At 33.2% G+C, this 24329-nt stretch overlaps 1 long non-coding RNA gene across 4 annotated transcripts; it reads left to right on the plus strand.

Annotated features, from left to right (window-relative positions):
* Window positions 1-996: 996 nt before the first annotated feature.
* LOC125771855 (uncharacterized) lies at window positions 997-23119 on the plus strand. Of its 4 annotated transcripts, XR_007419415.1 has the most exons (6): window positions 997-5203; window positions 8807-9330; window positions 12181-12704; window positions 13416-13938; window positions 17117-18210; window positions 21225-21345. It is a non-coding gene; the product is annotated as an uncharacterized LOC125771855 (long non-coding RNA). The 4 variants fall into 4 exon arrangements; XR_007419413.1 differs by lacking the exons at window positions 8807-9330; window positions 12181-12704; window positions 13416-13938 and adding an exon at window positions 14460-14649 and having other exon boundaries at window positions 997-5393; window positions 17831-18210; XR_007419414.1 differs by lacking the exons at window positions 8807-9330; window positions 12181-12704; window positions 13416-13938 and having other exon boundaries at window positions 997-5393; window positions 17831-18210; window positions 21225-23119.
* Window positions 23120-24329: the final 1210 nt, after the last annotated feature.

The raw sequence follows: 24329 nt of genomic DNA on the forward strand, positions 1-24329 counted from the left end.
ACATATTGCAACAAATTCGCAATAAAATATATCACATTTAAAAATTTTGCTGAATTGCAGAAAAATGAGGAAAATTTTACATTTTCTCAAACAGGGTAAGGAACTTGGTTTCTCGAATAACTTCTGGCACATACATCTGAGGGCATGGCCGTCCGAGAAGAAAATGTAGCCATTGTTGCCATCTATCGACCACAGGTTAAAGATTGGCGATCCGTTGGATACCGACCGAGTTATAGGCAAAATTTGGTGCAAAAATGAGGAAAATTTTACATTTTCTCAAACAGGGTAAGGAACTTGGTTTCTCGAATAACTTCTGGCACATACATCTGAGGGCATGGCCGTCCGAGAAGAAAATGTAGCCATTGTTGCCATCTATCGACCACAGGTTAAAGATTGGCGATCCGTTGGATACCGACCGAGTTATAGGCAAAATTTGGTGCAAAAATGAGCCTTAGTAAAATTTTATTTTTTTGATTTTTTTGATTTTTTGATTATTTTTCACTCTTTTTTTTATTTAAAGCATTTCTTTAGTGATAAGAAACACATTGCAACCGATTGGCATTAAAATAAATCAATTTATTTTTTTTTGGAAAATTTCTCAAAAAAAAACCTAAGGGGTAAGCCTTATAAAATTTTCGAGTGAAAAATTTTTTTGAAATTTTTTTCTGATTTTTTATTTTTTTTTAATTTAAAGCATTATTTGAGTGAAAAGGAACATATTGCAACAAATTCGCAATAAAATATATCACATTTAAAAATTTTGCTGAATTGCAGAAAAATGAGGAAAATTTTACATTTTCTCAAACAGGGTAAGGAACTTGGTTTCTCGAATAACTTCTGGCACATACATCTGAGGGCATGGCCGTCCGAGAAGAAAATGTAGCCATTGTTGCCATCTATCGACCACAGGTTAAAGATTGGCGATCCGTTGGATACCGACCGAGTTATAGACAAAACTTGGTGCAAAAATGAGCCAAAAAAAAGGTGCAATAGTAAAATTTTATTTTTTTGATTTTTTTGATTTTTTGATTATTTTTCACTCTTTTTTTTATTTAAAGCATTTCTTGAGTGAAAAGAAACACATTGCAACCGATTGGCATTAAAATAAATCAATTTATTTTTTTTGCAAAATTTCTCAAAAAACACGTAAGGGGTAAGCCCTATAAAATTTTCGAGTAAAAATTTTTTTGAAATTTTTTTCTGATTTTTCATTCTTTTTTTAATTTAAAGCATTATTTGAGTGAAAAGGAACATATTGCAACAAATTCGCAATAAAATATATCACATTTAAAAATTTTGCTGAATTGCAGAAAAATGAGGAAAATTTTACATTTTCTCAAACAGGGTAAGGAACTTGGTTTCTCGCATAACTTCTGGCACATACATCTGAGGGCATGGCCGTCCGAGAAGAAAATGTAGCCATTGTTGCCATCTATCGACCACAGGTTAAAGATTGGCGATCCGTTGGATACCGACCGAGTTATAGGCAAAATTTGGTGCGAAAATGAGGAAAATTTTACATTTTCTCAAACAGGGTAAGGAACTTGGTTTCTCGAATAACTTCTGGCACATACATCTGAGGGCATGGCCGTCCGAGAAGAAAATGTAGCCATTGTTGCCATCTATCGACCACAGGTTAAAGATTGGCGATCCGTTGGATACCGACCGAGTTATAGGCAAAATTTGGTGCAAAAATGAGGAAAATTTTACATTTTTTCAAACAGGGTAAGGAACTTGGTTTCTCGAATAACTTCTGGCACATACATCTGAGGGCATGGCCGTCCGAGAAGAAAATGTAGCCATTGTTGCCATCTATCGACCACAGGTTAAAGATTGGCGATCCGTTGGATACCGACCGAGTTATAGGCAAAATTTGGTGCAAAAATGAGGAAAATTTTACATTTTCTCAAACAGGGTAAGGAACTTGGTTTCTCGAATAACTTCTGGCACATACATCTGAGGGCATGGCCGTCCGAGAAGAAAATGTAGCCATTGTTGCCATCTATCGACCACAGGTTAAAGATTGGCGATCCGTTGGATACCGACCGAGTTATAGACAAAACTTGGTGCAAAAATGAGCCTTAGCAAATTTTTATTTCTTTGATTTTTTTTGATTTTTTGATTATTTTTCACTCTTTTTTGTATTTAAAGCATTTCTTGAGAGAAAAGAAACACATTGCAACCGATTGGCATTAAAATAAATCAATTTAATTTTTTTTGCAAAATTTCTCAAAAAAAACGTAAGGGGTAAGCCTTATGAAATTTTCAAGTGGAAAATTTTTTTGAAAATTTTTTCTGATTTTTTATTCTTTTTTTAATTTAAAGCATTATTTGAGTGAAAACAAACTTATTGCAACAAATTCGCAATAAAATATATCACATTTAAAAATTTTGCTGAATTGCAGAAAAATGAGGAAAATTTTACATTTTCTCAAACAGGGTAAGGAACTTGGTTTCTCGAATAACTTCTGGCACATACATCTGAGGGCATGGCCGTCCGAGAAGAAAATGTAGCCATTGTTGCCATATATCGACCACAGGTTAAAGATTGGCGATCCGTTGGATACCGACCGAGTTATAGGCAAAATTTGGTGCAAAAATGAGGAAAATTTTACATTTTCTCAAACAAGGTAAGGAACTTGGTTTCTCGAATAACTTCTGGCACATACATCTGAGGGCATGGCCGTCCGAGAAGAAAATGTAGCCATTGTTGCCATCTATCGACCACAGGTTAAAGATTGGCGATCCGTTGGATACCGACCGAGTTATAGACAAAACTTGGTGCAAAAATGAGCCTTAGTAAAATTTTATTTTTTTGATTTTTTTGATTTTTTTATTATTTTTCACTCTTTTTTGTATTTAAAGCATTTCTTGAGTGATAAGAAACACATTGCAACCGATTGGCATTAAAATAAATCAATTTATTTTTTTTTGCAAAATTTCTCAAAAAAAACGTAAGGGGTAAGCCTTATAAAATTTTCGAGTAAAAATTTTTTTGAAATTTTTTTCTGATTTTTTATTCTTTTTTTAATTTAAAGCATTATTTGAGTGAAAAGGAACATATTGCAACAAATTCGCAATAAAATATATCACATTTAAAAATTTTGCTGAATTGCAGAAAAATGAGGAAAATTTTACATTTTCTCAAACAGGGTAAGGAACTTGGTTTCTCGAATAACTTCTGGCACATACATCTGAGGGCATGGCCGTCCGAGAAGAAAATGTAGCCATTGTTGCCATCTATCGACCACAGGTTAAAGATTGGCGATCCGTTGGATACCGACCGAGTTGTAGGCAAAATTTGGTGCAAAAATGAGGAAAATTTTACATTTTCTCAAACAGGGTAAGGAACTTGGTTTGTCGAATAACTTCTGACACATACATCTGAGGGCATGGCCGTCCGAGAAGAAAATGTAGCCATTGTTGCCATCTATCGACCACAGGTTAAAGATTGGCGATCCGTTGGATACCGACCGAGTTATAGACAAAACTTGGTGCAAAAATGAGCCTTAGTAAAATTTTATTTTTTTGATTTTTTTGATTTTTTGATTATTTTTCACTCTTTTTTTTATTTAAAGCATTTCTTGAGTGAAAAGAAACACATTGCAACCGATTGGCATTAAAATAAATCAATTTAATTTTTTTTGCAAAATTTCTCAAAAAAACGTAAGGGGTAAGCCTTATGAAATTTTCGAGTGGAAAATTTTTTTGAAATTTTTTTCTGATTTTTTATTCTTTTTTTAATTTAAAGCATTATTTGAGTGAAAAGGAACTTATTGCAACAAATTCGCAATAAAATATATCACATTTAAAAATTTTGCTGAATTGCAGAAAAATGAGGAAAATTTTACATTTTCTCAAACAGGGTAAGGAACTTGGTTTCTCGAATAACTTCTGGCACATACATCTGAGGGCATGGCCGTCCGAGAAGAAAATGTAGCCATTGTTGCCATCTATCGACCACAGGTTAAAGATTGGCGATCCGTTGGATACCGACCGAGTTATAGGCAAAACTTGGTGCAAAAATGAGCCTTAGTAAAATTTTATTTTTTTGATTTTTTTGATTTTTTGATTATTTTTCACTCTTTTTTTTTATTTAAAGCATTTCTTGAGTGAAAAGAAACACATTGCAACCGATTGGCATTAAAATAAATCAATTTATTTTTTTTTGCAAAATTTCTCAAAAAAAACGTAAGGGGTAAGCCTTATAAAATTTTCGAGTAAAAATTTTTTTGAAATTTTTTTCTGATTTTTTATTCTTTTTTTAATTTAAAGCATTATTTGAGTGAAAAGGAACTTATTGCAACAAATTCGCAATAAAATATATCACATTTAAAAATTTTGCTGAATTGCAGAAAAATGAGGAAAATTTTACATTTTCTCAAACAGGGTAAGGAACTTGGTTTCTCGAATAACTTCTGGCACATACATCTGAGGGCATGGCCGTCCGAGAAGAAAATGTAACCATTGTTGCCATCTATCGACCACAGGTTAAAGATTGGCGATCCGTTGGATACCGACCGAGTTGTAGGCAAAATTTGGTGCAAAAATGAGGAAAATTTTACATTTTCTCAAACAGGGTAAGGAACTTGGTTTGTCGAATAACTTCTGACACATACATCTGAGGGCATGGCCGTCCGAGAAGAAAATGTAGCCATTGTTGCCATCTATCGACCACAGGTTAAAGATTGGCGATCCGTTGGATACCGACCGAGTTATAGACAAAACTTGGTGCAAAAATGAGCCTTAGTAAAATTTTATTTTTTTGATTTTTTTGATTTTTTGATTATTTTTCACTCTTTTTTTTATTTAAAGCATTTCTTGAGTGAAAAGAAACACATTGCAACCGATTGGCATTAAAATAAATCAATTTAATTTTTTTTGCAAAATTTCTCAAAAAAACGTAAGGGGTAAGCCTTATGAAATTTTCGAGTGGAAAATTTTTTTGAATTTTTTTTCTGATTTTTTATTCTTTTTTTAATTTAAAGCATTATTTGAGTGAAAAGGAACTTATTGCAACAAATTCGCAATAAAATATATCACATTTAAAAATTTTGCTGAATTGCAGAAAAATGAGGAAAATTTTACATTTTCTCAAACAGGGTAAGGAACTTGGTTTCTCGAATAACTTCTGGCACATACATCTGAGGGCATGGCCGTCCGAGAAGAAAATGTAGCCATTGTTGCCATCTATCGACCACAGGTTAAAGATTGGTGATCCGTTGGATACCGACCGAGTTGTAGGCAAAATTTGGTGCAAAAATGAGGAAAATTTTACATTTTCTCAAACAGGGTAAGGAACTTGGTTTCTCGAATAACTTCTGGCACATACATCTGAGGGCATGGCCGTCCGAGAAGAAAATGTAGCCATTGTTGCCATCTATCGACCAAACGTTAAAGATTGGTGATCCGTTGGATACCGACCGATTTGTAGGCAAAATTTGGTGCAAAAATGAGGAAAATTTTACATTTTCTCAAACAGGGTAAGGAACTTGGTTTCTCGAATAACTTCTGGCACATACATCTGAGGGCATGGCCGTCCGAGAAGAAAATGTAGCCATTGTTGCCATCTATCGACCACAGGTTAAAGATTGGCGATCCGTTGGATACCGACCGAGTTATAGACAAAATTTGAAGCAAAAATGAGCCTTAGTAAAATTTTATTTTTTTGATTTTTTGATTATTTTTCACTCTTTTTTTTATTTAAAGCATTTCTTGAGTGAAAAGAAACACATTGCAACCGATTGGCATTAAAATAAATCAATTTAATTTTTTTTGCAAAATTTCTCAAAAAAACGTAAGGGGTAAGCCTTATGAAATTTTCGAGTGGAAAATTTTTTTGAAATTTTTTTCTGATTTTTTATTCTTTTTTTAATTTAAAGCATTATTTGAGTGAAAAGGAACTTATTGCAACAAATTCGCAATAAAATATATCACATTTAAAAATTTTGCTGAATTGCAGAAAAATGAGGAAAATTTTACATTTTCTCAAACAGGGTAAGGAACTTGGTTTCTTGAATAACTTCTGACACATACATCTGAGGGCATGGCCGTCCAAGAAGAAAATGTAGCCATTGTTGCCATCTATCGACCACAGGTTAAAGATTGGCGATCCGTTGGATACCGACCGAGTTGTAGGCAAAATTTGGTGCAAAAATGAGGAAAATTTTACATTTTCTCAAACAGGGTAAGGAACTTGGTTTCTCGAATAACTTCTGGCACATACATCTGAGGGCATGGCCGTCCGAGAAGAAAATGTAGCCATTGTTGCCATCTATCGACCACAGGTTAAAGATTGGCGATCCGTTGGATACCGACCGAGTTGTAGGCAAAATTTGGTGCAAAAATGTGGAAAATTTTACATTTTCTCAAACAGGGTAAGGAACTTGGTTTCTCGCATAACTTCTGGCACATACATCTGAGGGCATGGCCGTCCGAGAAGAAAATGTAGCCATTGTTGCCATCTATCGACCAAACGTTAAAGATTGGCGATCCGTTGGATACCGACCGAGTTGTAGGCAAAATTTGGTGCAAAAATGAGGAAAATTTTACATTTTCTCAAACAGGGTAAGGAACTTGGTTTGTCGAATAACTTCTGACACATACATCTGAGGGCATGGCCGTCCGAGAAGAAAATGTAGCCATTGTTGCCATCTATCGACCACAGGTTAAAAATTGGTGATCCGTTGGATACCGACCGAGTTGTAGGCAAAACTTGGTGCAAAAATGAGGAAAATTTTACATTTTCTCAAACAGGGTAAGGAACTTGGTTTCTCGAATAACTTCTGGCACATACATCTGAGGGCATGGCCGTCCGAGAAGAAAATGTAGCCATTGTTGCCATCTATCGACCACAGGTTAAAGATTGGCGATCCGTTGGATACCGACCGAGTTATAGACAAAACTTGGTGCAAAAATGAGCCTTAGCAAATTTTTATTTCTTTGATTTTTTTTGATTTTTTGATTATCTTTCACTCTTTTTTGTATTTAAAGCATTTCTTGAGTGAAAAGAAACACATTGCAACCGATTGGCATTAAAATAAATCAATTTAATTTTTTTTGCAAAATTTCTCAAAAAAAACGTAAGGGGTAAGCCTTATGAAATTTTCGAGTGGAAAATTTTTTTGAAAATTTTTTCTGATTTTTTATTCTTTTTTTAATTTAAAGCATTATTTGAGTGAAGAGGAACATATTGCAACAAATTCGCAATAAAATATATCACATTTAAAAATTTTGCTGAATTGCAGAAAAATGAGGAAAATTTTACATTTTCTCAAACAGGGTAAGGAACTTGGTTTCTCGCATAACTTCTGGCACATACATCTCAGGGCATGGCCGTCCAAGAAGAAAATGTAGCCATTGATGCCATCTATCGACCACAGGTTAAAGATTGACGATCCGTTGGATACCGATCGAGTTGTAGGCAAAATTTGGTGCAAAAATGTGGAAAATTTTACATTTTCTCAAACAGGGTAAGGAACTTGGTTTCTCGAATAACTTCTGGCACATACATCTGAGGGCATGGCCGTCCGAGAAGAAAATGTAGCCATTGTTGCCATCTATCGACCACAGGTTAAAGATTGGCGATCCGTTGGATACCGACCGAGTTATAGACAAAACTTGGTGAAAAAATGAGCCTTAGTAAAATTTTATTTTTTTGATTTTTTTGATTTTTTTATTATTTTTCACTCTTTTTTTATTTAAAGCATTTCTTGAGTGATAAGAAACACATTGCAACCGATTGGCATTAAAATAAATCAATTTATTTTTTTTTGCAAAATTTCTCAAAAAATCGTAAGGGGTAAGCCTTATGAAATTTTCGAGTAAAAATTTTTTTGAAATTTTTTTCTGATTTTTCATTCTTTTTTTAATTTAAAGCATTATTTGAGTGAAAAGGAACATTTTGCAACAAATTTGCAATAAAATATATCACATTTAAAAATTTTGCTGAATTGCAGAAAAATGAGGAAAATTTTACATTTTCTCAAACAGGGTAAGGAACTTGTTTCTTCGAATAACTTCTGGCACAGACATCTTAGGGCATGACCGTCCAAGAAGAAAATGTAGCCATTGGTGCCATCTATCGACAACAGGTTAAAGATTGGCGATCCGTTTGATACCGACCGAGTTATAGCCGAAACTTGGCAAAAAAAGGAGCCTTAGCAAATTTTTATTTTTTTGATTTTTTTGATTTTTTGAATATTTTTCACTCTTTTTTTTATTTAAAGCATTTCTTGGGTGAAAAGAAACACATTGCAACCGATTGGCATTAAAATAAATCAATTTAATTTTTTTTGCAAAATTTCTCAAAAAAACGTAAGGGGTAAGCCTTATGAAATTTTCGAGTGGAAAATTTTTTTGAAATTTTTTTCTGATTTTTTATTCTTTTCTTCTTTTAAAGCATTATTTGAGTGAAAAGAAACTTATTGCAACAAATTCGCAATAAAATATATCACATTTAAAAATTTTGCTAAATTGCTGAACAATGAGGAAAATTTTACATTTTCTCAAACAGGGTAAGGAACTTGTTTCCTCGAATAACTTCTGGCACAGACATCTTAGGGCATGACCGTCCAAGAAGAAAATGTAGCCATTGGTGCCATCTATCGACCACAGGTTAAAGATTGGCGATCCGTTGGATACCGACCGAGTTATAGGCAAAATTTGGTGCAAAAATGAGGAAAATTTTACATTTTCTCAAACAGGGTAAGGAACTTGGTTTCTCGAATAACTTCTGGCACATACACCTGAGGGCATGCCCGTCGAAGAAGAAAATGTAAGAATTGGTGCCATCTATCGACCACAGGTTAAAGATTGGTGATCCGTTGGATACCGACCGAGTTATAGACAAAACTTGGTGCAAAAATGAGCCTTAGCAAATTTTTATTTCTTTGATTTTTTTTGATTTTTTGATTATCTTTCACTCTTTTTTGTATTTAAAGCATTTCTTGAGTGAAAAGAAACACATTGCAACCGATTGGCATTAAAATAAATCAATTTAATTTTTTTTGCAAAATTTCTCAAAAAAAACGTAAGGGGTAAGCCTTATGAAATTTTCGAGTGGAAAATTTTTTTGAAATTTTTTCTGATTTTTTATTCTTTTTTTAATTTAAAGCATTATTTGAGTGAAAAGGAACTTATTGCAACAAATTCGCAATAAAATATATCACATTTAAAAATTTTGCTGAATTGCAGAAAAATGAGGAAAATTTTACATTTTCTCAAACAGGGTAAGGAACTTGGTTTCTCGAATAACTTCTGGCACATACATCTGAGGGCATGGCCGTCCGAGAAGAAAATGTAGCCATTGGTGCCATCTATCGACCACAGGTTAAAGATTGGAGATCCGTTGAATACCGACCGAGTTATAGATAAAATTTTGTGCAAAAATGAGCCTTAGTAAAATTTTATTTTTTTGATTTTTTTGATTTTTTTATTATTTTTCACTCTTTTTTTATTTAAAGCATTTCTTGAGTGATAAGAAACACATTGCAACCGATTGGCATTAAAATAAATCAATTTATTTTTTTTTGCAAAATTTCTCAAAAAATCGTAAGGGGTAAGCCTTATGAAATTTTCGAGTAAAAATTTTTTTGAAATTTTTTTCTGATTTTTCATTCTTTTTTTAATTTAAAGCATTATTTGAGTGAAAAGGAACATATTGCAACAAATTCGCAATAAAATATATCACATTTAAAAATTTTGCTGAATTGCAGAAAAATGAGGAAAATTTTACATTTTCTCAAACAGGGTAAGGAACTTGGTTTCTCGAATAACTTCTGGCACATACATCTGAGGGCATGGCCGTCCGAGAAGAAAATGTAGCCATTGTTGCCATCTATCGACCAAACGTTAAAGATTGGCGATCCGTTGGATACCGACCGAGTTGTAGGCAAAATTTGGTGCAAAAATGAGGAAAATTTTACATTTTCTCAAACAGGGTAAGGAACTTGGTTTCTCGCATAACTTCTGGCACATACATCTGAGGGCATGGCCGTCCGAGAAGAAAATGTAGCCATTGTTGCCATCTATCGACCAAACGTTAAAGATTGGCGATCCGTTGGATACCGACCGAGTTGTAGGCAAAACTTGGTGCAAAAATGAGGAAAATTTTACATTTTCTCAAACAGGGTAAGGAACTTGGTTTCTCGAATAACTTCTGGCACATACATCTGAGGGCATGGCCGTCCGAGAAGAAAATGTAGCCATTGTTGCCATCTATCGACCACAGGTTAAAGATTGGCGATCCGTTGGATACCGACCGAGTTATAGACAAAACTTGGTGCAAAAATGAGCCTTAGCAAATTTTTATTTCTTTGATTTTTTTTGATTTTTTGATTATCTTTCACTCTTTTTTGTATTTAAAGCATTTCTTGAGTGAAAAGAAACACATTGCAACCGATTGGCATTAAAATAAATCAATTTAATTTTTTTTGCAAAATTTCTCAAAAAAAACGTAAGGGGTAAGCCTTATGAAATTTTCGAGTGGAAAATTTTTTTGAAAATTTTTTCTGATTTTTTATTCTTTTTTTAATTTAAAGCATTATTTGAGTGAAGAGGAACATATTGCAACAAATTCGCAATAAAATATATCACATTTAAAAATTTTGCTGAATTGCAGAAAAATGAGGAAAATTTTACATTTTCTCAAACAGGGTAAGGAACTTGGTTTCTCGCATAACTTCTGGCACATACATCTCAGGGCATGGCCGTCCAAGAAGAAAATGTAGCCATTGATGCCATCTATCGACCACAGGTTAAAGATTGACGATCCGTTGGATACCGATCGAGTTGTAGGCAAAATTTGGTGCAAAAATGTGGAAAATTTTACATTTTCTCAAACAGGGTAAGGAACTTGGTTTCTCGAATAACTTCTGGCACATACATCTGAGGGCATGGCCGTCCGAGAAGAAAATGTAGCCATTGTTGCCATCTATCGACCACAGGTTAAAGATTGGCGATCCGTTGGATACCGACCGAGTTATAGACAAAACTTGGTGAAAAAATGAGCCTTAGTAAAATTTTATTTTTTTGATTTTTTTGATTTTTTTATTATTTTTCACTCTTTTTTTATTTAAAGCATTTCTTGAGTGATAAGAAACACATTGCAACCGATTGGCATTAAAATAAATCAATTTATTTTTTTTTGCAAAATTTCTCAAAAAATCGTAAGGGGTAAGCCTTATGAAATTTTCGAGTAAAAATTTTTTTGAAATTTTTTTCTGATTTTTCATTCTTTTTTTAATTTAAAGCATTATTTGAGTGAAAAGGAACATTTTGCAACAAATTTGCAATAAAATATATCACATTTAAAAATTTTGCTGAATTGCAGAAAAATGAGGAAAATTTTACATTTTCTCAAACAGGGTAAGGAACTTGTTTCTTCGAATAACTTCTGGCACAGACATCTTAGGGCATGACCGTCCAAGAAGAAAATGTAGCCATTGGTGCCATCTATCGACAACAGGTTAAAGATTGGCGATCCGTTTGATACCGACCGAGTTATAGCCAAAACTTGGCAAAAAAAGGAGCCTTAGCAAATTTTTATTTTTTTGATTTTTTTGATTTTTTGAATATTTTTCACTCTTTTTTTTATTTAAAGCATTTCTTGGGTGAAAAGAAACACATTGCAACCGATTGGCATTAAAATAAATCAATTTAATTTTTTTTGCAAAATTTCTCAAAAAAACGTAAGGGGTAAGCCTTATGAAATTTTCGAGTGGAAAATTTTTTTGAAATTTTTTTCTGATTTTTTATTCTTTTCTTCTTTTAAAGCATTATTTGAGTGAAAAGAAACTTATTGCAACAAATTCGCAATAAAATATATCACATTTAAAAATTTTGCTAAATTGCTGAACAATGAGGAAAATTTTACATTTTCTCAAACAGGGTAAGGAACTTGTTTCCTCGAATAACTTCTGGCACAGACATCTTAGGGCATGACCGTCCAAGAAGAAAATGTAGCCATTGGTGCCATCTATCGACCACAGGTTAAAGATTGGCGATCCGTTGGATACCGACCGAGTTATAGGCAAAATTTGGTGCAAAAATGAGGAAAATTTTACATTTTCTCAAACAGGGTAAGGAACTTGGTTTCTCGAATAACTTCTGGCACATACACCTGAGGGCATGCCCGTCGAAGAAGAAAATGTAAGAATTGGTGCCATCTATCGACCACAGGTTAAAGATTGGTGATCCGTTGGATACCGACCGAGTTATAGACAAAACTTGGTGCAAAAATGAGCCTTAGCAAATTTTTATTTCTTTGATTTTTTTTGATTTTTTGATTATCTTTCACTCTTTTTTGTATTTAAAGCATTTCTTGAGTGAAAAGAAACACATTGCAACCGATTGGCATTAAAATAAATCAATTTAATTTTTTTTGCAAAATTTCTCAAAAAAAACGTAAGGGGTAAGCCTTATGAAATTTTCGAGTGGAAAATTTTTTTGAAATTTTTTCTGATTTTTTATTCTTTTTTTAATTTAAAGCATTATTTGAGTGAAAAGGAACATATTGCAACAAATTCGCAATAAAATATATCACATTTAAAAATTTTGCTGAATTGCAGAAAAATGAGGAAAATTTTACATTTTCTCAAACAGGGTAAGGAACTTGGTTTCTCGAATAACTTCTGGCACATACATCTGAGGGCATGGCCGTCCGAGAAGAAAATGTAGCCATTGGTGCCATCTATCGACCACAGGTTAAAGATTGGAGATCCGTTGAATACCGACCGAGTTATAGATAAAATTTTGTGCAAAAATGAGCCTTAGTAAAATTTTATTTTTTTGATTTTTTTGATTTTTTTATTATTTTTCACTCTTTTTTTATTTAAAGCATTTCTTGAGTGATAAGAAACACATTGCAACCGATTGGCATTAAAATAAATCAATTTATTTTTTTTTGCAAAATTTCTCAAAAAATCGTAAGGGGTAAGCCTTATGAAATTTTCGAGTAAAAATTTTTTTGAAATTTTTTTCTGATTTTTCATTCTTTTTTTAATTTAAAGCATTATTTGAGTGAAAAGGAACATATTGCAACAAATTCGCAATAAAATATATCACATTTAAAAATTTTGCTGAATTGCAGAAAAATGAGGAAAATTTTACATTTTCTCAAACAGGGTAAGGAACTTGGTTTCTCGAATAACTTCTGGCACATACATCTGAGGGCATGGCCGTCCGAGAAGAAAATGTAGCCATTGTTGCCATCTATCGACCACAGGTTAAAGATTGGCGATCCGTTGGATACCGACCGAGTTGTAGGCAAAATTTGGTGCAAAAATGAGGAAAATTTTACATTTTCTCAAACAGGGTAAGGAACTTGGTTTGTCGAATAACTTCTGACACATACATCTGAGGGCATGGCCGTCCGAGAAGAAAATGTAGCCATTGTTGCCATCTATCGACCACAGGTTAAAGATTGGCGATCCGTTGGATACCGACCGAGTTATAGACAAAACTTGGTGCAAAAATGAGCCTTAGTAAAATTTTATTTTTTTGATTTTTTTGATTTTTTGATTATTTTTCACTCTTTTTTGTATTTAAAGCATTTCTTGAGTGAAAAGAAACACATTGCAATCGATTGGCATTAAAATAAATCAATTTAATTTTTTTTGCAAAATTTCTCAAAAAAAACGTAAGGGGTAAGCCTTATGAAATTTTCGAGTGGAAAATTTTTTTGAAATTTTTTTCTGATTTTTTATTCTTTTTTTAATTTAAAGCATTATTTGAGTGAAAAGGAACTTATTGCAACAAATTCGCAATAAAATATATCACATTTAAAAATTTTGCTGAATTGCAGAAAAATGAGGAAAATTTACATTTTCTCAAACAGGGTAAGGAACTTGGTTTCTCGAATAACTTCTGGCACATACATCTGAGGGCATGGCCGTCCGAGAAGAAAATGTAGCCATTGGTGCCATCTATCGACCACAGGTTAAAGATTGGAGATCCGTTGAATACCGACCGAGTTATAGATAAAATTTTGTGCAAAAATGAGCCTTAGTAAAATTTTATTTTTTTGATTTTTTTGATTTTTTTATTATTTTTCACTCTTTTTTTATTTAAAGCATTTCTTGAGTGATAAGAAACACATTGCAACCGATTGGCATTAAAATAAATCAATTTATTTTTTTTTGCAAAATTTCTCAAAAAATCGTAAGGGGTAAGCCTTATGAAATTCTCGAGTAAAAATTTTTTTGAAATTTTTTTCTGATTTTTCATTCTTTTTTTAATTTAAAGCATTATTTGAGTGAAAAGGAACATATTGCAACAAATTCGCAATAAAATATATCACATTTAAAAATTTTGCTGAATTGCAGAAAAATGAGGAAAATTTTACATTTTCTCAAACAGGGTAAGGAACTTGGTTTCTCGAATAACTTCTGGCACATACATCTGAGGGCATGGCCGTCCGAGAAGAAAATGTAGCCATTGTTGCCATCTATCGACCACAGGTTAAAGATTGGCGATCCGTTGGATACCGACCGAGTTGTAGGCAAAATTTGGTGCAAAAATGTGGAAAATTTTACATTTTCTCAAACAGGGTAAGGAACTTGGTTTCTCGCATAACTTCTGGCACATACATCTGAGGGCATGGCCGTCCGAGAAGAAAATGTAGCCATTGTTGCCATCTATCGACCAAACGTTAAAGATTGGCGATCCGTTGGATACCGACCGAGTTGTAGGCAAAATTTGGTGCAAAAATGAGGAAAATTTTACATTTTCTCAAACAGGGTAAGGAACTTGGTTTCTCGAATAACTTCTGGCATATACATCTGAGGGCATGGCCGTCCGAGAAGAAAATGTAGCCATTGTTGCCATCTATCGACCACAGGTTAAAGATTGGCGATCCGTTGGATACCGACCGAGTTATAGACAAAACTTGGTGCAAAAATGAGCCTTAGCAAATTTTTATTTCTTTGATTTTTTTTGATTTTTTGATTATCTTTCACTCTTTTTTGTATTTAAAGCATTTCTTGAGTGAAAAGAAACACATTGCAACCGATTGGCATTAAAATAAATCAATTTAATTTTTTTTGCAAAATTTCTCAAAAAAAACGTAAGGGGTAAGCCTTATGAAATTTTCGAGTGGAAAATTTTTTTGAAAATTTTTTCTGATTTTTTATTCTTTTTTTAATTTAAAGCATTATTTGAGTGAAGAGGAGCATATTGCAACAAATTCGCAATAAAATATATCACATTTAAAAATTTTGCTGAATTGCAGAAAAATGAGGAAAATTTTACATTTTCTCAAACAGGGTAAGGAACTTGGTTTCTCGCATAACTTCTGGCACATACATCTCAGGGCATGGCCGTCCAAGAAGAAAATGTAGCCATTGATGCCATCTATCGACCACAGGTTAAAGATTGACGATCCGTTGGATACCGACCGAGTTGTAGGCAAAATTTGGTGCAAAAATGTGGAAAATTTTACATTTTCTCAAACAGGGTAAGGAACTTGGTTTCTCGAATAACTTCTGGCACATACATCTGAGGGCATGGCCGTCCGAGAAGAAAATGTAGCCATTGTTGCCATCTATCGACCACAGGTTAAAGATTGGCGATCCGTTGGATACCGACCGAGTTATAGACAAAACTTGGTGAAAAAATGAGCCTTAGTAAAATTTTATTTTTTTGATTTTTTTGATTTTTTTATTATTTTTCACTCTTTTTTTTATTTAAAGCATTTCTTGAGTGATAAGAAAAACATTGCAACCGATTGGCATTAAAATAAATCAATTTATTTTTTTGCAAAATTTCTCAAAAAAAACGTGAGGGGTAAGCCTTATGAAATTTTCGAGTGGAAAATTTTTTTGAATTTTTTTCTGGTTTTTTATTCTTTTTTAATTTAAAGCATTATTTGAGTGAAAAGGAACTTATTGCAACAAATTCGCAATAAAATATATCACATTTAAAAATTTTGCTGAATTGCAGAAAAATGAGGAAAATTTTACATTTTCTCAAACAGGGTAAGGAACTTGGTTTCTCGAATAACTTCTGGCACATACATCTGAGGGCATGGCCGTCCGAGAAGAAAATGTAGCCATTGGTGCCATCTATCGACCACAGGTTAAAGATTGGAGATCCGTTGAATACCGACCGAGTTATAGATAAAATTTTGTGCAAAAATGAGCCTTAGTAAAATTTTATTTTTTTGATTTTTTTGATTTTTTTATTATTTTTCACTCTTTTTTTATTTAAAGCATTTCTTGAGTGATAAGAAACACATTGCAACCGATTGGCATTAAAATAAATCAATTTATTTTTTTTTGCAAAATTTCTCAAAAAATCGTAAGGGGTAAGCCTTATGAAATTTTCGAGTAAAAATTTTTTTGAAATTTTTTTCTGATTTTTCATTCTTTTTTTAATTTAAAGCATTATTTGAGTGAAAAGGAACATATTGCAACAAATTTGCAATAAAATATATCGCATTTAAAAATTTTGCTGAATTGCAGAAAAATGAGGAAAATTTTACATTTTCTCAAACAGGGTAAGGAACTTGGTTTCTCGAATAACTTCTGGCACATACATCTGAGGGCATGGCCGTCCGAGAAGAAAATGTAGCCATTGGTGCCATCTATCGACCACAGGTTAAAGATTGGAGATCCGTTGAATACCGACCGAGTTATAGATAAAATTTTGTGCAAAAATGAGCCTTAGTAAAATTTTATTTTTTTGATTTTTTTGATTTTTTTATTATTTTTCACTCTTTTTTTATTTAAAGCATTTCTTGAGTGATAAGAAACACATTGCAACCGATTGGCATTAAAATAAATCAATTTATTTTTTTTTGCAAAATTTCTCAAAAAATCGTAAGGGGTAAGCCTTATGAAATTTTCGAGTAAAAATTTTTTTGAAATTTTTTTCTGAGTTTTCATTCTTTTTTTAATTTAAAGCATTATTTGAGTGAAAAGGAACATATTGCAACAAATTTGCAATAAAATATATCGCATTTAAAAATTTTGCTGAATTGCAGAAAAATGAGGAAAATTTTACATTTTCTCAAACAGGGTAAGGAACTTGGTTTCTCGAATAACTTCTGGCACATACATCTGAGGGCATGGCCGTCCGAGAAGAAAATGTAGCCATTGTTGCCATCTATCGACCACAGGTTAAAGATTGGTGATCCGTTGGATACCGACCGAGTTATAGACAAAACTTGGTGCAAAAATGAGCCTTAGCAAATTTTTATTTCTTTGATTTTTTTTGATTTTTTGATTATCTTTCACTCTTTTTTGTATTTAAAGCATTTCTTGAGTGAAAAGAAACACATTGCAACCGATTGGCATTAAAATAAATCAATTTAATTTTTTTTGCAAAATTTCTCAAAAAAAACGTAAGGGGTAAGCCTTATGAAATTTTCGAGTGGAAAATTTTTTTGAAAATTTTTTCTGATTTTTTATTCTTTTTTTAATTTAAAGCATTATTTGAGTGAAAAGGAACTTATTGCAACAAATTCGCAATAAAATATATCACATTTAAAAATTTTGCTGAATTGCAGAAAAATGAGGAAAATTTTACATTTTCTCAAACAGGGTAAGGAACTTGGTTTCTCGAATAACTTCTGGCACATACATCTGAGGGCATGGCCGTCCGAGAAGAAAATGTAGCCATTGTTGCCATCTATCGACCACAGGTTAAAGATTGGCGATCCGTTGGATACCGACCGAGTTATAGACAAAACTTGGTGAAAAAATGAGGAAAATTTACATTTTCTCAAACAGGGTAAGGAACTTGGTTTCTCGAATAACTTCTGGCACATACATCTGAGGGCATGGCCGTCCGAGAAGAAAATGTAGCCATTGTTGCCATCTATCGACCACAGGTTAAAGATTGGTGATCCGTTGGATACCGACCGAGTTGTAGGCAAAATTTGGTGCAAAAATGAGGAAAATTTTACATTTTCTCAAACAGGGTAAGGAACTTGGTTTCTCGAATAACTTCTGGCACATACATCTGAGGGCATGGCCGTCCGAGAAGAAAATGTAGCCATTGTTGCCATCTATCGACCACAGGTTAAAGATTGGCGATCCGTTGGATACCGACCGAGTTGTAGGCAAAATTTGGTGCAAAAATGTGGAAAATTTTACATTTTCTCAAACAGGGTAAGGAACTTGGTTTCTCGAATAACTTCTGGCACATACATCTGAGGGCATGGCCGTCCGAGAAGAAAATGTAGCCATTGTTGCCATCTATCGACCACAGGTTAAAGATTGGTGATCCGTTGGATACCGACCGATTTGTAGGCAAAATTTGGTGCAAAAATGAGGAAAATTTTACATTTTCTCAAACAGGGTAAGGAACTTGGTTTCTCGAATAACTTCTGGCACATACATCTGAGGGCATGGCCGTCCGAAAAGAAAATGTAGCCATTGTTGCCATCTATCGACCACAGGTTAAAGATTGGCGATCCGTTGGATACCGACCGAGTTATAGACAAAATTTGATGCAAAAATGAGCCTTAGTAAAATTTTATTTTTTTGATTTTTTGATTATTTTTCACTCTTTTTTTATTTAAAGCATTTCTTGAGTGAAAAGAAACACATTGCAACCGATTGGCATTAAAATAAATCAATTTAATTTTTTTTGCAAAATTTCTCAAAAAAACGTAAGGGGTAAGCCTTATGAAATTTTCGAGTGGAAAATTTTTTTGAAATTTTTTTCTGATTTTTTATTCTTTTTTTAATTTAAAGCATTATTTGAGTGAAAAGGAACTTATTGCAACAAATTCGCAATAAAATATATCACATTTAAAAATTTTGCTGAATTGCAGAAAAATGAGGAAAATTTTACATTTTCTCAAACAGGGTAAGGAACTTGGTTTCTCGAATAACTTCTGGCACATACATCTGAGGGCATGGCCGTCCGAGAAGAAAATGTAGCCATTGTTGCCATCTATCGACCACAGGTTAAAGATTGGCGATCCGTTGGATACCGACCGAGTTATAGACAAAATTTGATGCAAAAATGAGCCTTAGTAAAATTTTATTTTTTTGATTTTTTGATTATTTTTCACTCTTTTTTTTATTTAAAGCATTTCTTGAGTGAAAAGAAACACATTGCAACCGATTGGCATTAAAATAAATCAATTTAATTTTTTTTGCAAAATTTCTCAAAAAAACGTAAGGGGTAAGCCTTATGAAATTTTCGAGTGGAAAATTTTTTTGAAATTTTTTTCTGATTTTTTATTCTTTTTTTAATTTAAAGCATTATTTGAGTGAAAAGGAACTTATTGCAACAAATTCGCAATAAAATATATCACATTTAAAAATTTTGCTGAATTGCAGAAAAATGAGGAAAATTTTACATTTTCTCAAACAGGGTAAGGAACTTGGTTTGTCGAATAACTTCTGACACATACATCTGAGGGCATGGCCGTCCGAGAAGAAAATGTAGCCATTGTTGCCATCTATCGACCACAGGTTAAAGATTGGCGATCCGTTGGATACCGACCGAGTTATAGACAAAATTTGGTGCAAAAATGTGGAAAATTTTACATTTTCTCAAACAGGGTAAGGAACTTGGTTTCTCGAATAACTTCTGACACATACATCTGAGGGCATGGCCGTCCGAGAAGAAAATGTAGCCATTGTTGCCATCTATCGACCACACGTTAAAGATTGGTGATCCGTTGGATACCGACCGAGTTGTAGGCAAAATTTGGTGCAAAAATGAGGAAAATTTTACATTTTCTCAAACAGGGTAAGGAACTTGGTTTCTCGAATAACTTCTGGCACATACATCTGAGGGCATGGCCGTCCGAAAAGAAAATGTAGCCATTGTTGCCATCTATCGACCACAGGTTAAAGATTGGCGATCCGTTGGATACCGACCGAGTTATAGACAAAATTTGATGCAAAAATGAGCCTTAGTAAAATTTTATTTTTTTGATTTTTTGATTATTTTTCACTCTTTTTTTTATTTAAAGCATTTCTTGAGTGAAAAGAAACACATTGCAACCGATTGGCATTAAAATAAATCAATTTAATTTTTTTTGCAAAATTTCTCAAAAAAACGTAAGGGGTAAGCCTTATGAAATTTTCAAGTGGAAAATTTTTTTGAAAATTTTTTCTGATTTTTTATTCTTTTTTTAATTTAAAGCATTATTTGAGTGAAAAGGAACTTATTGCAACAAATTCGCAATAAAATATATCACATTTAAAAATTTTGCTGAATTGCAGAAAAATGAGGAAAATTTTACATTTTCTCAAACAGGGTAAGGAACTTGGTTTCTCGAATAACTTCTGGCACATACATCTGAGGGCATGGCCGTCCGAGAAGAAAATGTAGCCATTGTTGCCATCTATCGACCACAGGTTAAAGATTGGCGATCCGTTGGATACCGACCGAGTTATAGGCAAAACTTGGTGCAAAAATGAGCCTTGGTAAAATTTTATTTTTTTGATTTTTTTGATTTTTTGATTATTTTTCACTCTTTTTTTTATTTAAAGCATTTCTTGAGTGAAAAGAAACACATTGCAACCGATTGGCATTAAAATAAATCAATTTAATTTTTTTTGCAAAATTTCTCAAAAAAACGTAAGGGGTAAGCCTTATGAAATTTTCAAGTGGAAAATTTTTTTGAAAATTTTTTCTGATTTTTTATTCTTTTTTTAATTTAAAGCATTATTTGAGTGAAAAGGAACTTATTGCAACAAATTCGCAATAAAATATATCACATTTAAAAATTTTGCTGAATTGCAGAAAAATGTGGAAAATTTTACATTTTCTCAAACAGGGTAAGGAACTTGGTTTCTCGAATAACTTCTGACACATACATCTGAGGGCATGGCCATCCGAGAAGAAAATGTAGCCATTGTTGCCATCTATCGACCAAACGTTAAAGATTGGTGATCCGTTGGATACCGACCGAGTTGTAGGCAAAATTTGGTGCAAAAATGTGGAAAATTTTACATTTTCTCAAACAGGGTAAGGAACTTGGTTTCTCGAATAACTTCTGGCACATACATCTGAGGGCATGGCCGTCCGAGAAGAAAATGTAGCCATTGTTGCCATCTATTGACCACAGGTTAAAGATTGGCGATCCGTTGGATACCGACCGAGTTATAGGCAAAATTTGGTGCAAAAATGAGGAAAATTTTACATTTTCTCAAACAGGGTAAGGAACTTGGTTTCTCGAATAACTTCTGGCACATACATCTGAGGGCATGGCCGTCCGAGAAGAAAATGTAGCCATTGTTGCCATCTATTGACCACAGGTTAAAGATTGGCGATCCGTTGGATACCGACCGAGTTATAGGCAAAATTTGGTGCAAAAATGTGGAAAATTTTACATTTTCTCAAACAGGGTAAGGAACTTGGTTTCTCGAATAACTTCTGACACATACATCTGAGGGCATGGCCGTCCGAGAAGAAAATGTAGCCATTGTTGCCATCTATCGACCACAGGTTAAAGATTGGCGATCCGTTGGATACCGACCGAGTTATAGGCAAAAGTTGGTGCAAAAATGAGGAAAATTTTACATTTTCTCAAACAGGGTAAGGAACTTGGTTTCTCGAATAACTTCTGGCACATACATCTGAGGGCATGGCCGTCCGAAAAGAAAATGTAGCCATTGTTGCCATCTATCGACCACAGGTTAAAGATTGGCGATCCGTTGGATACCGACCGAGTTATAGACAAAATTTGATGCAAAAATGAGCCTTAGTAAAATTTTATTTTTTTGATTTTTTGATTATTTTTCACTCTTTTTTTTATTTAAAGCATTTCTTGAGTGAAAAGAAACACATTGCAACCGATTGGCATTAAAATAAATCAATTTAATTTTTTTTGCAAAATTTCTCAAAAAAACGTAAGGGGTAAGCCTTATGAAATTTTCGAGTGGAAATTTTTTTTGAAATTTTTTTCTGATTTTTTATTCTTTTTTTAATTTAAAGCATTATTTGAGTGAAAAGGAACTTGTTGCAACAAATTCGCAATAAAATATATCACATTTAAAAATTTTGCTGAATTGCAGAAAAATGAGGAAAATTTTACATTTTCTCAAACAGGGTAAGGAACTTGGTTTCTCGAATAACTTCTGGCACATACATCTGAGGGCATGGCCGTCCGAGAAGAAAATGTAGCCATTGTTGCCATCTATCGACCACAGGTTAAAGATTGGCGATCCGTTGGATACCGACCGAGTTATAGGCAAAACTTGGTGCAAAAATGAGCCTTGGTAAAATTTTATTTTTTTGATTTTTTTGATTTTTTGATTATTTTTCACTCTTTTTTTATTTAAAGCATTTCTTGAGTGAAAAGAAACACATTGCAACCGATTGGCATTAAAATAAATCAATTTAATTTTTTTTGCAAAATTTCTCAAAAAAAACGTAAGGGGTAAGCCTTATGAAATTTTCGAGTGGAAAGTTTTTTTTAAATTTTTTTCTGATTTTTTATTCTTTTTTTAATTTAAAGCATTATTTGAGTGAAAAGGAACTTATTGCAACAAATTCGCAATAAAATATATCACAGTTAAAAATTTTGCTGAATTGCAGAAAAATGAGGAAAATTTTACATTTTCTCAAACAGGGTAAGGAACTTGGTTTGTCGAATAACTTCTGACACATACATCTGAGGGCATGGCCGTCCGAGAAGAAAATGTAGCCATTGTTGCCATCTATCGACCACACGTTAAAGATTGGTGATCCGTTGGATACCGACCGAGTTGTAGGCAAAATTTGGTGCAAAAATGTGGAAAATTTTACATTTTCTCAAACAGGGTAAGGAACTTGGTTTGTCGAATAACTTCTGACACATACATCTGAGGGCATGGCCATCCGAGAAGAAAATGTAGCCATTGTTGCCATCTATCGACCAAACGTTAAAGATTGGTGATCCGTTGGATACCGACCGAGTTGTAGGCAAAATTTGGTGCAAAAATGTGGAAAATTTTACATTTTCTCAAACAGGGTAAGGAACTTGGCTTCTCGAATAACTTCTGGCACATACATCTGAGGGCATGGCCGTCCGAGAAGAAAATGTAGCCATTGTTGCCATCTATCGACCACAGGTTAAAGATTGGCGATCCGTTGGATACCGACCGAGTTATAGGCAAAACTTGGTGCAAAAATGAGCCTTGGTAAAATTTTATTTTTTTGATTTTTTGATTATTTTTCACTCTTTTTTTATTTAAAGCATTTCTTGAGTGAAAAGAAACACATTGCAACCGATAGGCATTAAAATAAATCAATTTAATTTTTTTTGCAAAATTTCTCAAAAAAAACGTAAGGGGTAAGCCTTATGAAATTTTCGAGTGGAAAATTTTTTTGAATTTTTTTTCTGATTTTTTATTCTTTTTTTAATTTAAAGCATTATTTGAGTGAAAAGGAACATATTGCAACAAATTCGCAATAAAATATATCACATTTAAAAATTTTGCTGAATTGCAGAAAAATGAGGAAAATTTTACATTTTCTCAAACAGGGTAAGGAACTTGGTTTCTCGCATAACTTCTGGCACATACATCTGAGGGCATGGCCGTCCGAGAAGAAAATGTAGCCATTGTTGCCATCTATCGACCACAGGTTAAAGATTGGCGATCCGTTGGATACCGACCGAGTTATAGACAAAACTTGGTGCAAAAATGAGCCTTAGTAAAATTTTTGTTTTTTTAATTTTTTTGATTTTTTGATTATTTTTCACTCTTTTTTTTATTTAAAGCATTTCTTGAGTGAAAAGAAACACATTGCAACCGATAGGCAATAAAATAAATCAATTTAATTTTTTTTGCAAAATTTCTCAAAAAAAACGTAAGGGGTAAGCCTTATGAAATTTTCGAGTGGAAAATTTTTTTGAAATTTTTTTCTGATTTTTTATTCTTTTTTTAATTTAAAGCATTATTTGAGTGAAAAGGAACATATTGCAACAAATTTGCAATAAAATATATCACATTTAAAAATTTTGCTGAATTGCAGAAAAATGAGGAAAATTTTACATTTTCTCAAACAGGGTAAGGAACTTGGTTTCTCGCATAACTTCTGGCACATACATCTGAGGGCATGGCCGTCCGAGAAGAAAATGTAGCCATTGTTGCCATCTATCGACCACAGGTTAAAGATTGGCGATCCGTTGGATACCGACCGAGTTATAGGCAAAATTTGGTGCAAAAATGAGGAAAATTTTACATTTTCTCAAACAGGGTAAGGAACTTGGTTTCTCGAATAACTTCTGGCACATACATCTGAGGGCATGGCCGTCCGAGAAGAAAATGTAGCCATTGTTGCCATCTATCGACCACAGGTTAAAGATTGGCGATCCGTTGGATACCGACCGAGTTATAGACAAAACTTGGTGCAAAAATGAGCCTTAGTAAAATTTT

Source organism: Anopheles funestus, chromosome 3RL (genome assembly GCF_943734845.2).
Source record: "Anopheles funestus chromosome 3RL, idAnoFuneDA-416_04, whole genome shotgun sequence".
NCBI classification, from domain to species: Eukaryota; Metazoa; Arthropoda; class Insecta; order Diptera; family Culicidae; genus Anopheles; species Anopheles funestus.